The sequence below is a fragment of the Rhincodon typus genome, chromosome 8 (assembly GCF_021869965.1).
Source record: "Rhincodon typus isolate 14 chromosome 8, sRhiTyp1.1, whole genome shotgun sequence".
NCBI lineage: Eukaryota > Metazoa > Chordata > Chondrichthyes > Orectolobiformes > Rhincodontidae > Rhincodon > Rhincodon typus.
The window spans coordinates 14,621,167-14,635,312 of record NC_063339.1 but is presented as its reverse complement, the minus strand read 5'-3'; positions in this window follow the sequence as shown (position 1 = coordinate 14,635,312).

The following is a 14,146-nucleotide window of genomic DNA, read 5'->3' as shown; positions in this document are numbered from 1 at the left end:
AATCACAGCAGAAGAAAAACTACAATTGGCGCTGAAATGATCCTTGATTAAACAGTCTTTCAATTTTCAAAAAAGTTCTAATTGTGTCATATTTATTTGCTTTCATTTGGCAGAAAGGTATTCTCTGAATTAGTAATAAAGGAAATATGCTTAGAACACCTTGCCAGATAATGATGAAGTGGACAAATGCAGGAGAAGCTCAAATTACGAACCTGTCAGTTTTTTAGTTTACTCTTGATTTGGCAAAGCGATGCCAAGCCTATTGTTGTGATTCGATTCCACCCATGAGAATTTTATTCCTGTGCATTACACCTTCGGGACTTTTGATGTTCAATTCATTTCGCTTTAGGGAATGAACATTTAATTTAACATCTAACATTTGGATACCAGTGAAGACAAAATTCCAGAGAGTGCCAGAAGTGGTGGTAACTAGAAGACGCCAATAATTGGTGAGAGGACCAAGTGCGGGGCGATGCGAAGATTTTTTTTTATGCAACAAGTTGTCATGTTCTGGAATGTGCTCCTTGAAGTGGTGCAGGAAATAGATTCAGTAGTAATTTTTGTGTCTATACAGGGTGTGGGTGTGATTGCAAGATGATGGAGAAAGAACAGGATAATGTGCTAATTAAATAGCTCTTTCAAAGAGCTGAGACTGGGACGATAGATTGAATAGATTCCTTTTTGATGTATTCATCTATGATCCTACAAATGCACAGTGAATTGACCAGTATTAGAGGAAAGTGGTTCAACTTCTGGTTGTGAACCCTTTCAGAGTTGGCGCTCACCTGTTTTTAATGAGTGTTCCCTTTTTAACGAGCCTTTAGATACTAGCATCTGCAGTTCCTCTGGCTATTTCAACAATGTCGGGGTTTCCAGCCCTGCAACACCTCCTTACCTCAAATGTGAATCATTTATTTTATATCTCAATCCCAGCAATTTTCTGCCTTTTTCTCAATCTCAATTTTCATCAGTCTCCATTCACTATGTGCTTCTCTGTTCACCAAATCACTGTAGGTCGCCAGAAAAGGTAGGATGGTGGCATTGTCTTGGGGAGGATGTACAGAATATACATTGATACAAATTAGAACAGTAAACCATTTATATATTAATTTTTCTTTCACCTTGAAAAACAATACCAATATAATCGTCACCGATGGGAGAAAACTGTCATCGGAAAGAAGTCTAAATTTACAAAAAAAAGTTCTTTAATTTCTACCAGTAGAATCACATGCTAACTTACAATTTGAAAAGTTGCAAGTGATGTACAGACAGATCCTTGATTGTGGTATATACCATATCCGTAACAGATATGTTTGGTAATGTATTTGGATAATGTTATTGTTAACACTGGATGACTGTCTTGCAAGCACACTACAGCAATTATATTGCAAAGTCATCCCTCCTAAGCACACTTCCCTGGCTTGTGTTCTGTTCCTTTTTGCCATTACCCCATTGGGTTCTTTGACATTCTTTGCACATTAAAGGTGCTATACAGATGCAAGTTGTTTTTACTCTCCGGCAGTAATTTTGAAGTAGCTGCTTTCAGGTAAATTACAAAGTTTTCTTTTAACATCATAGCATCAACATGGATACTTGTACTGGATAACAACAGAGGGCAGACAAAATGCCTCCATCGTAATGGAATCATCATGGGAGGATTCATGCTCTGTTGGTTCGAAAGTGTCTGTAGCTTTTCGATGGATGTAATTTTAATAACTTCAAAGGAGAATGCATTCTTTTGCCTCAGACTGACCTGCATTATAAACTTATGACCAATAGATTGCAGTATGAATCATGCTTCTTTTTTTTACAAATTTGTTGTTGAAAAAAGATATGAATCACACCCTTCCTGGAATTTTTACAGTGACACACAGGAAAGTAGCCGGTTCCTGGCACAGTCTGAAAAAGAACTTAAAGGCTTACTAAACAGGACATCATACCTGGGAAATGGGTGAAGTAATTATGTTAAACTTGATTATTTTTCACCTCCACAGATGTCTCCTGCTTTCATTCAGTGGGAATACAACCAATACCTACCAAATGAAAAACCTGATTGCTGCACAATTTGATTAGCTTATCAGGGATTTGTGTTATTAGCAAGTGATTTCCGTTGTACAATTTCCTGCACATTGTTCATTCGGAATAAAACATACCAAATCTAGTGCAGTTACAATTGGCTCCTGAAAAGCAGGTAACTAGTCTGCCAAAAGACATAAATTGGAATGTTTGCAAGAAAGTAAGAACTTTCTGTAGTATTATTCACATCTTCAGAATTTTCTTTATAGTGTTCTTGTTCATGCAAAACAAGACAGCCAAAATTGTATATCGATTAGGCACTTCTAAAATATTGCATTCAGTTCTGGTCTCCCTGCTATAGGAAAGATGTTGTTAAACTTGGAAGGGTTTGGAAAAGATCTATGAGAATGTTGCTGGGACTGGAGGCTTTGAGCTAAAAGGAGAGGCTGAATAGGCTGGGACTATGTTCCCTGGAGCATCAGAGGCTGAGGGGTTATGTTATAGAGGTTTATAAAATCATGAGGGACATGGATAGAGTGAATAGACAAGGTCTTTTCCTCAGGGGAGGGGAGTCTAAAACTAGAGGGCGTAGGTTTAAGGTGAGATAGGCAAGGTTTATAAAGGACCTAAGGGGCAGCTTTTTCACACAGAAGGTGGTATGTGGATCGAATGAGCTGCCAGAGGAAGTGGTGGAGGCTGATACAATTAAAACATTTAAAAGGCATCTGGATGGGTATATGAATAGGAAGGGTTTAGAAGGATATGGGCCAAATGCTGGCAAATGGGACTAGATTAATAATGGATATCTGGTCAGCATGGATGAGTTGGATCAAAGGGTTTGTTTCTGTGCTGTATATCTCTATGACTTTATAAGACCCAAATTGAGGAAACAATTAGTTAATCTGTACTGAAGTTGGTTGTATTAATGTTGGCCTGGAAAACACTCTTGTTTCACTGTGAACAATGCTACAAAATCTTTAATGCCCAGCTGAAAAGGTGACAAAATAGAAACAAGTTCATTTCTAAGAAGATGTTTACCTGCAAACAAGCAAGCAGTTGATCCATGTTTGATCCAATGTTCCTTGAATGCTATTTTTCAGCATCCGCTGTATTTGCTATTCCTTAAAGGGCAATAGAGGTGTTTCAAGATGACCTTCCATCCATCCTAAGTTCAGCAGTGAAGATGTCTTCAGGTGATTGCACAATATTCAGTACCTTCCCAACTCTTCATATACTGAAGCAGCCCATGATCAAATGCAACAAATGGACTGCAGTTGTTCAGGGAGGCAAATCATCATCACCTTCTCAGCAGTAACTAGTGATGGGCTATAATTTCTTGCCCAGCCAGTGACACCCACATCCTATGTGAATAAAACAAAGCACAGCCTGGACAATGTACAGGTATGAACTGACAAGTAGCATGTATCATCAAATTAGAAGCAAGGAATCCTGCAGCATGCGATTCACCTCCTGATTCGCTAAAGCCTGTCCATCATCTACAAGGCACAAGCCAGGTGTGTAATGGAATACTTCCCACTCGCCTGGATGAATGCAGCACCACTGACGCTCAGTAGCAGAAGTGTGTACCATCTACTAGATGCACTGCAGAAATTCACCAAAGCCCCTTAGAAAGCACCTTCCAAACCCACAAATATTTCCATCTAGAAAGACAAGGGCAACAGATATTGGGATCACCACCACCTGTAATTTCCCTTCCAAACCACTCACCATCCTGATGCAGAAATCTATCGCTGTTCCTTCAGTATCGCTGAGTCAAAATCCTGGAAGTTCATCTTTAACAACAATCTACAGCACCTTGATTACCGTGATTCAAGAAGAAGTTCACCACCACCTTCTCGAGGGCAACGAGGGATAAGCAATAAATGCTGGCCAATCGGCAGTGCCCACATCCCACGTGTAAATTAAAAATGTCTGAAGCAGAAACGTGAGTGTGGAAGAGATCAATATTTTGCAAAACTTTTGAATATATTTGAAATACATTACATATTTGATTCAAAATTATACAACAATGTTATCTCTCTGCATGATATTGAAGAATAGGCACATTCTTGTATACATTGTTAAGATGTAAAAATAAGTTATTTCTAGGCTTGTTGCTCACATGAGCCAATATATTGATATCAAAAATGAGGAAAGTGAAACTGGATTTTTATGTGAATCATGGCAATGCCAAGTGGTTATACAAGTTGGCATGTTGGTTCCACCAAAGAGTGCCTACAATTTAAACACTTCTGCTTGTAAGTCTTAATAGTGTTTTTGAAATTAAAATTACTCATTATTGTCACACTGCACAATTGTAGGCCTCACCATTCAGGTTTGAGTGGAACATCGTCCAAATTTTTCTGCCATAACATATTGTTAACTACTCATGAAAATAGTTTCCAATTTTCATGTCCTGCATGGAGTAGAAAGTGAAAAAATCATATAGGATTCCACATGATAAAGGTCTTGTATAACCACGACTATAATCATCCCAGCTTTTCAGCTTAATTGTCATCAAATTCCTGGGGACTGTGTCATTTCATAGCAACCTTTATCCATCATTTTAGATTTAAACTGCTGGGAGGTTATTCACTGCCTGTATAATACTGGGAAATGGTCCTTGTGTCATATCAAACGTGACACACTTCACACAAAATAATTTAGATTTTCATTCACTGTAAACATCTCAGGAGGGTCAGAGTTCAAACAGCAGACAATAGGGGGAGCCCTAACCTTAGTGAACATCTGCTTCGCCACCAAAATATGTATAAGAAAAGAAAATAGGCCAAACTACTATTGCATGTCAGCATGGGTACCTGCTGTATTCGATTGAATCATGTGAGCTCCAAACTCTCATAGAATTTTGTCGCACTATAGAAAACTGGAAAAAGATAAATAAGTTAGAAATTATGCTACATGTGTCAAGAGGGGTAAATGATATTTCTGTAGGAAGCTGTCTAATCTGCTAAACCTGATATTGTTGTTTTTGACTATGTAAGTTTTTGACTATGATCACATTACTAAGCAGGCCAGCGGAATGCTTCATCTATGAATGAGTCAAACAACCATTTACAAAAATGCATCTATACCAGAGGGTGCAGTTTGGAAATACTTGAGTAGAACCAGGTGGCTAGTCAATTTGCGAAGAGCAGGGCAGAGAATTAGTTTATTAAAAAAAAGGACAAGGGTGCTCATTATAGGGCAGGGAATGAGACAAAGAATGGGACAGAGGTTCAGAATGCGAAGAGCAGGGTTGACGGTGCCATAAGATTGTGAAGAAAGTGAAAAATCAATGTGAAGAGTGGGGTAGAGATTGTCTCTTCTTACATTGTGCCTATAGTATAGCTCCACACAAGTGTCCTCCCAACTTCCTTCATCACATCCCGTCAATATATTGTGAAATTTTAGTTGACATTAATCATCAATTTGGTTTTTGAGTAGATATAATTCATTGGTGTAAGGACATGCATAGTTATTAATGCAGTGGAGTCGATATTGTTCAGCTGAAACACACTTCCATGACTTACAGCCACAGAGCTCTGGCTGCAAATCAATGTTGCTCTCAATATTACTTTAGAAGGCTTTGTTTCTGGATTGCCATGTTAAACTACTTTGCACTGCAAAGATCATGTCGTTGCATGATGTATTGGTGTCCTGATGATCTCCTTCTACAGTCCTCAATCCTGTTCATAACCATGTATCATCTGTCCACCTGACTGAATGAGCCAGTTGTATGGTGCAGAGGGATTCATCAGAATCTTCAGCCGACATGTCTCCAGTGACCATATGTGCTTGATCTTTGTGTTTGCTTTTGGCCATACACATGTCTGCAAAATAATTCAACTTCTTGCAGTGAGAATACTGCTTTCCCCATTCTGATGTGCCTTCTTCTCCTTTGCAAGATGTTCTCTGCAGTATTTGAGTTCTGCCTATTATCTGTGATTGTTCTGTCCTTGGAACTGAACTATAAGAGGTCACTGCAGGTTGAGTTAATGAAGTCATGTATTGATCAATGGATTCATTTTCACCTTATACCATTTGTAAGTTTTGTTCACTTGGGGTGTAACTATGCTTTCAAATTTTTGCAGTTTGCTTTCCTGTTCTTCAGAGAGATTCAGGGTGGAATTTATTTTGAAATTGTAGTGACACATAACTTCTTTGGCTTAGTAAACAAATCTGTTGCTATTTAGTTGTTTTCCCATTGTGTATGGTAAAGAAATGCCAGTTTTCCTTCATGTCATCTCTCATTTTGATTGGAGTTGGAAGAGGAAAAGCTCTAGTCATTTCCTTTGCTTTGTGTTTCAACTATGTCCTGTGCCTTTGATGAATTTTTCCTCTATTTCAGTTGCTTTATTGCATTTTTGCTGCTTTGAACATTCCTCTGTGAGCAGGTGTGATTTACACACTCAGTCTCAGCTGTACTTCTGACATTGTGTTCTGAGCACAGCAGTCTGTTCAGAATGAGTTCCTTATTGAAGTGTCGGTAAGATAAGATGGCTGCCTGAAGTGTATGTGGCTCATGGTAGAGTACGACAGACAAGTAAGCACATTTGTATGTGACTGAATTTTAATCCAAACAGTGTGCAGTGCATACATTCCTCTATGAAAGGCACGACTAGTAAACATTGTGTAAATATTGGACTCAACTAGTAATGACACAGAGTTTTATTTTTATTCAGACTTCTGGATTCAATTGCTGTACAGTTTAGACTGGATAATCCAGGTCTTAAGTGGACTATTCAAAAATTGTTTAAGCAGAAATCCACTATGCCCAATCACTTCTGTGAGTCAGTGTGTACAGGGATTCTGCACTGGCTTGTAGTTGTGCAAGGCAGGAGTATGATGGAAGTCTTTTTGTTTACCTGGGATCAGTGCAACTCCAACTGCACGCAAAATGCTTAGCACGTTCCAACCTGCTTAAATGATACTCCATCCAACATCAGAAAATGAACAACCTGGCTGCATTGAATGCCACATACAAGATGACCTGTGACCACTCACTAAGGCTCCTCAACAGCATCCTCCAAATGATGACCTGTACCACCTAGGACTTAACTGGGTATGGAAGGTTTGAGTTATAAAGAAGGGCTGGGACTTTCCTCACTGGAGCGTAGGAGGTTGAGAGGCGACTTTTAGAATTAGACTTTTAGAAATTTCTTATAGAAATTACAGAAGTTTATAAAATAATGAGGGGTATACATAGAGTTAATGGCAGTTGTCTTTTCCCTAGGATGGGGGATTTCAAGAGTAGGGGACACATTTTTAAGGGACAGGAGAGAGATTTCAAAAAGACACGAGGGGCAAATTTTTCACACAAAGGGTGGTTCACGTGTGGAATGAACTTCCCGAGGAAGTGGTGGATATAGTTAGAATGCCACATTTAAAAGACATTTGGATGAGTACGTGAATAGGAGAGTTTGGAGTGATATAGGCCAGCAGTAGGCAGGTGGGATTAGTTTAGTTTGTGATTATGTTCAGCATAGACTGGTTGGACCGAAGGGTCTGTTTCTGTGCTGTATGACTCTATGACTGTATGACAAGGTGGCTCACCACCACCTTCTCAAGGGCAATTCAGAAAGAGCAACAAATGCATTAAAATATGTTTGATTTGCTTCAATGGCATCCTACATCTAGCTGTCGACTGGGTAAAAGCTGGTAATCTTTTATATATGCGCCACAGGAAAATCAGTTCCCCCTACCCTCACTTATAAATGTCCTTGAATACACAAACTCTTAAACATACAAGCTGCATACTTAATCTAAATGCAAGTTGAATCCAAGTATAGAACCAAAAAGTTTCCCATTCACTCCCATTGTGTAGGAATTATGATCCAAGGATAATATTTAAATAGAAAAACCTAGTCCAAGTGTAACATGTTCCACAATTATCTTTGTGTTCAAAGCCCAGTACATGAAACACATTCAGTTTACTGCCAAATTTCTGTAGCATCAAGTAATGGATTTTTACAAGCCGACTCAATTTTGTGTGAAATTGCTGTATTGACGAAGTCAATTCTGCTATGTTTGAATTATCGGGAATTGGTGAGTGAGTGATTAAGTGAGAATATTGATGACAGTTTTTTATCTGGAGTTCACAGAAATTCTGATCCAATCATAACTCTAATTCAGGCAAAATATTTCTAGGTAATATGATAAATTAATAACTTGGATGCTGTCATAGGAAGTCATATATCCAAATTTGCTGATGACACAGAGTTAGGCAGCATAATAGAGAGTATAGATGATGGCATAAAATTACAAAGAGATATTATAGACTAAGTAAGTGGGCAAAACTGTGACAGATTGCGTTCGATGTAACCAAATCTGCGGTTGTTCATTTTAGACCACTAAAGGGTAGATCAGGGTACTTTCCAAATGGTATGAAATTAAATATAGTGGATGTCTAAAGAGACTTGGGTGTTGTGGTGCAACACAACAATTCCTTACAGCAGAGACTTGTGATCTTGAAAATGCCATGAACAGGTGCAGAAAATAACCAAGTAGGCTAATGGAATTTTGGCCTTTATATCCAGAAAACAGGATTATAAGTTTGCAGATGTTATGCTGCTGTCATACAAAACCCTGGTTAGACTCCACTTGGAGTACTGAGAGCAGATTTTGAAACCATACCTTAAGAAGAATACATTGGCCTTGGAGGAAGTACAAAGTAGGTTCACAAGAATGATACTTAGACTTCAGAGGTTAAGTTATACTAAGTGGGCCTGTTTTCTCTGGAATTTAGAAGGTTAAGGGGTGATCTAATGAAGTCCTCAAGATATTAACAGGAAAAGACAGGTGAGATAAAAATAAACTATTTTGGGGATTCTAGAACTAAGGGGCAGAGTCTGAAAATTTGACCAGACCTTTCAGGAGAGATGGTATGAAACATTTCTACACACATAGGATGGTAGATATTTGGAACTATCTTCCACAAACAGCAATTGATGCTAGATCAGTTGTTAATTTAAAATCTGAGATAGATTAGTTTTTGCTAAGCAAAGATGTTAAGATATATGGTCCAAAGGCAGGTACAAGTAGTTAGGTTACAGATCAGCCATGATCTTAATGTATGATGGAACAGGCTTGAGGGGCTGAATGGCCTACTCCTGTTTCTATGTTCCTTTGTTCCTATAATCCAAGTGAAGTATCTTTGTGCAATTACTTTATTAAAATATTATCCTATTATTATGAGTGGGGGCCTTTGTACACCCTGGAAAGTCTCCTTACTTCTGAACAAAATGTTCCAGGTTGGGATACCATGCATTCTTAATTCATAATCAGGTTGATTGTGAACATATAGATCCTTTCATTTATGTCTGTGCAGGCAATAAGTCAGGAAGACACTTCTGGTTGGCCACCTTTGACATAGAGTTTTGCGCCTGTAGCTGAAGCTTGTAGCTTAGAGATGAATGACCTGTTGCGGGAGAAACAAGTTACGGAAAAGTGACATCTGCCTCATGCAACTCTAGAAGTGGGAAGTCTTCCAAGTTTAAATCTATTGTCATGGTACTTTGACTGACAGAGAATCTTCATGCCATGGGCCTCAAGTCAAGCACCAGAGCCATTAGCTCTATGCAGTATGAATAGCTGCTAAAATAATGGAATTGATTATCAGCAATTGTTTTGATAATTACTAGTGTGACACCAATGTAACTTCAGGAGGATAAGATTCACCAAAGCTAACAACATTACGCTTTTTGAGGATGCAATATTTTTCAGGAAAAGTCTTGTATTGTGGTAGAATTCCAAGAACACTTTGACAAATTTTCCATTCTCTGGTGCCATTCACGGTCAAAGATATGGGAATTCAAAGATGAACTTGCTCATGAATGGGCACCTGGCTAAAGTTCAGGAAGTAGCAGCTGATGCTTAAGAAGGTAATACTGAGATAAGCAGAATCACTGGATGGCATTCAGCTGGATTGATGGGTAGTATAGTTGAATCATAAAAAGGAACTGAAGTCCTCCAAAATAAAGATGGAAAGGCTGGAAAAACTGGTTTAAAAAAAAAGGCATTGCACATGGATCCATTGTGAAGATTGATCAATGGAGGAAAAAATAGTGACATACATGTACCCATAAGTGATAGGGTTAAAATTATGATGCACCTGATCTTGTTATCACACACCACAAAATAGTTTCCATTTAACCTGTCAATTTCCACCCAATGGACAAGAATAAAGCTACAAGGAGAGAGAAGATAGGCTGAGATTGAATTCCTTACAGCAGAGAAGGCTGAGGTTGGTGGTGGGGTGATCTGATTGAATTGTGCAAAGTTCTGAGGGTCATTTTGAGGGTAGGTGGGGTTAAACCTTTCCTATTTGTAGTGGGTTCAATGACTAAGCAGCACAGTTTTAAAGTAAGGAGCAGCAGGTTTAGAGGGTGTTTGAGAACAAGAGAACAAAGAAAATTACAGCACAGGAACAGGCCCTTCGGCCCTCTGAGCCTGTGCCGATCTAGATCCTCTATCTAAACCTGTCGCCTATTTACCAAGGATCTGTATCCCTCTGTTCCCTGCCCATTCATGTATCTGTCCAGATACATCTTAAATGATGCTATCGTGCCCGCCTCTACCACCTCTGCTGGCAACGCGTTCCAGGCACCCACCACCCTCTGCGTAAAGAACTTTCCATGCATATGTCCCTTAAACTTTTCCCCTCTCACCTTGAAATCGTGACCCCTAGTAATTGAGTCCCCCACTCTGGGGAGAAAGCTTCTTGCTATCCACCCTGTCTATACCTCTCATGATGTTGTATACCTCAATCAGGTCCCCCCTCAACCTCTGTCTTTCTAATGTAAATAATCCTAATCTACTCAACCTCTCTTCATAGCTAGTGCCCTCTATACCAGACAACATCCTGGTGAACCTCCTCTGCACCCTCTCCAAAGCATCCACATCCTTTTGGTAATGTGGTGACAAGAACTGTACACAGTATTCCAAATGTGGTCGAACCAAAGCCCTATACAACTGTAACATGACCTGCCAACTCTTGTACTCAATACCTTGTCCAATGAATGAAAGCATGCCGTATGTCTTCTTGACCACTTTATTGACCTGCGTTGCCACCTTCAGGGTACGATGGACCTGAACACCCAGATCTCTCTGTGCATCAATTTTTCCCAGGGCTTTTCCATTTACCACATAGTTCGCTCTTGAATTGGATCTTCCAAAATGCATCACCTCGCATTTGCCTGGATTGAACTCCATCTGCCATTACTCTGCCCAACTCTCCAATCTATCTATATTCTGCTGCATTCTCCGACAGTGCCCTTCACTATCTGCTACTCCATCAATCTTAGTGTCATCTGCAAACTTGCTAATCAGACCATCTATACATTCCTCCGGATCATTTATGTATATCACAAACAACAGTGGTCCCAACACAGATTCCTGTGGGACACCACTGGTCACAGTTCTCCATTTTGAGAAACTCCTTTCCACTACAACTCTCTGTCTCCTGTTTCCCAGCCAGTTCTCTATCCATCTAGCTAGTACACCCTGGACCCCATGCAACTTCACTTTCTCCATCAGCCTACCCTGAGGAACCTTGTCAAACGCCTTCCTGAAGTCCATGTATATGACATCTACAGCCCTTCTCTCATCTATCAACTTTGTCACTTCCTCAAAGAATTCTATCAAGTTGGTAAGTCATGACCTTCCCTGCACAAAACCATGCTGTCTATCACTAATAAGCCCATTTTCTTCCAAATATAAATACATCCTATCCCTCAGTATCTTCTCCAGCAGCTTCCCCAACACTGACATCAGGCTCACCGGTCTATAATTATCAGGATTGTCCTTGCTACCCTTCTTAAACCAGGGGACAATATTAGCAATTTTCCAGTCCTCTGGGACCTCACCCGTGCTCAAGGATGCTGCAAAGATATCTGTTAAGGCCCCAGCTATTTCTTCTCTCACTTCCCTCAGTAACCTGGGATAGATCCCATCCGGACCTGGGGAATTGTCCACCCTAATGCCTTTTAGATTACCCAACACTTCTCCCCTCTTATGCTGACTTGACCTACAGTAATCAAACATCTATCCCTAACCTCAACATCCGTCATGTTCCTCTCCTCAGTGAATACTGACGCAAATTACTCATTAAGAATCTCACTCATTTTCTCTGACTTCTTGCATAACTTCCCTCCTTTGTCCTTGAGTGGGCCAACCCTTTCTCTAGTTACCCTCTTGCTCCTTATGTATGAATAAAAGGCTTTGGGATTTTCTTTAACCCTGTTTGGTAAAGATATTTCATGCCCCCTTTTAGCCCTCTTAATTTCTCGTTTCAGATTGGTCCTACTTTTCCGAAATTCTTCCAAAGCTTCGTCTGTTTTCAGTTGCCTAGACCTTACGTATGCTTCCTTTTTCCTCTTTGCTAGTCTCACAATTTCACCTGTCATCCATGGTTCCCTAATCTTGCCCTTTCTATCCCTCATTTTCACAGGGACATGTCTGTCCTGCACTCTAATCAACCTCTCTTTTACAGAAAAGATAATTTCACCCAGATGGTTGTGTTTATCTGGAACTCACTGCCTAAGGTGGTGCTAGGGTTATCAACCTAAGACATTAAAGTCTTTTTAAGATACAACACCATAGGATAGAAAGCTATGGGTCAAATGCTGGAAAATGGAATTAGAGTACATGGACGGTTGATGACCGGCATGGATATGATGGGCCAAAAGGCCTCTTTCCATGCTGTAAAGACTCTCTGACACATGGATAATGCTCAAATATGGGTGTGCACAAGAACAGCATGGTTTCTTCTCTTATGGCCTTAGTGGTTACCACATTCAGTCATTTATAGCAGAAATTAACAAACCACAAAGAACGCTGAGTTGTATAGTCAGATTAGTGTGGTATAAAATGCCATATTAATATTGTCCATCATTCTGGTCCTCAAAAATATTGTCCAATTTTGATGACTGGGACAATGAAGAAGCAGTGCAGAAAAGAGATACCACTGATCCCAGAAGTTGAACTGTAAAGCAATACATTTGGGAATGATGGATTGAAAGAGAGGTGATGTGGATTTATCTGAAATAATAACTGGCACAAAGAGAGTACATTTGGCACAAAACACGTTATTTCAAGTTAAACCATGACTGTCAGCCAAGAGAAATAGATTCAGAACTGGGAAGGGGAAAGATTTGGGATTGATATCAGAAGTTTCTCAACACAAAGAATGAGCAACACATGGAATGGATTTTTGAGCAAGATAATGAAAGAGTAAACCTTGTAATCACCTAAATAGTTGGATGTTGTAATGTGAGATTGCAGGTTTGTTTCTACACTGAACAGGTGAAAAATACTTGTTCCACCTGTGGCTATCTTAAGATCCTGTGTTATTCATTATCCTTTCAATACTTTTTCCATCAATGACTATTACAACACATCTTTATAATATTTGCCTTTATTCCTCAACACAACCCTCAAACAATATATTCTTCCATACCAGATAGTGTTTTGTAATCTCTACTCTGCAGAAATGGCACTTTCTAAAACTCATCTATTTTTAATATGCTTTGATAGCACACAACATATTTAGATTAAGTCACATTCCCAGTGCTTGTGAAGCTTCTTGAAAGAAAATTGAAGCTATCTTTAAACTGATTGAGCAACAGTATTTGACACATTACTGGAAGACAGATTCTATTTGAGCTTAAGAAACATGGCAAATGCTTTAAATACAGAACATGCTATTCATCATCTTAGGAAGGAAGACAAGTTCATATTTTGGTTTAAGACCTTCATGAAATTGCAGACAGTTTGCTTCAAAAGGTCAAGTTAAGTCATGGATAGAAAGTTATCCTTGACAGCCCAGGAAATGAATTACTCCTCTGTTTTGATGAGGAACTGAAAAATGAATTGACTCATCAGTTTGTTGCAAAAAAACTTTTGCCTAGATCTTAGATCACTCCCTATTCCATACTGTGCTTTGTTGATATACCTACAGAAGCTTTGACACTTAGCTCAGAACTGTTCAAGTGAGTGATATCTGACTGTCAGTAGCAACCACCACCACCCCCCTCCCCACATCTGCATTGGTCTTCACCTCCCAAAAAATATAGCTCAAACATTTTGCCTTCAAGATAACTGAAAGAGTTGCAGCAATATAAACACTCAAAGT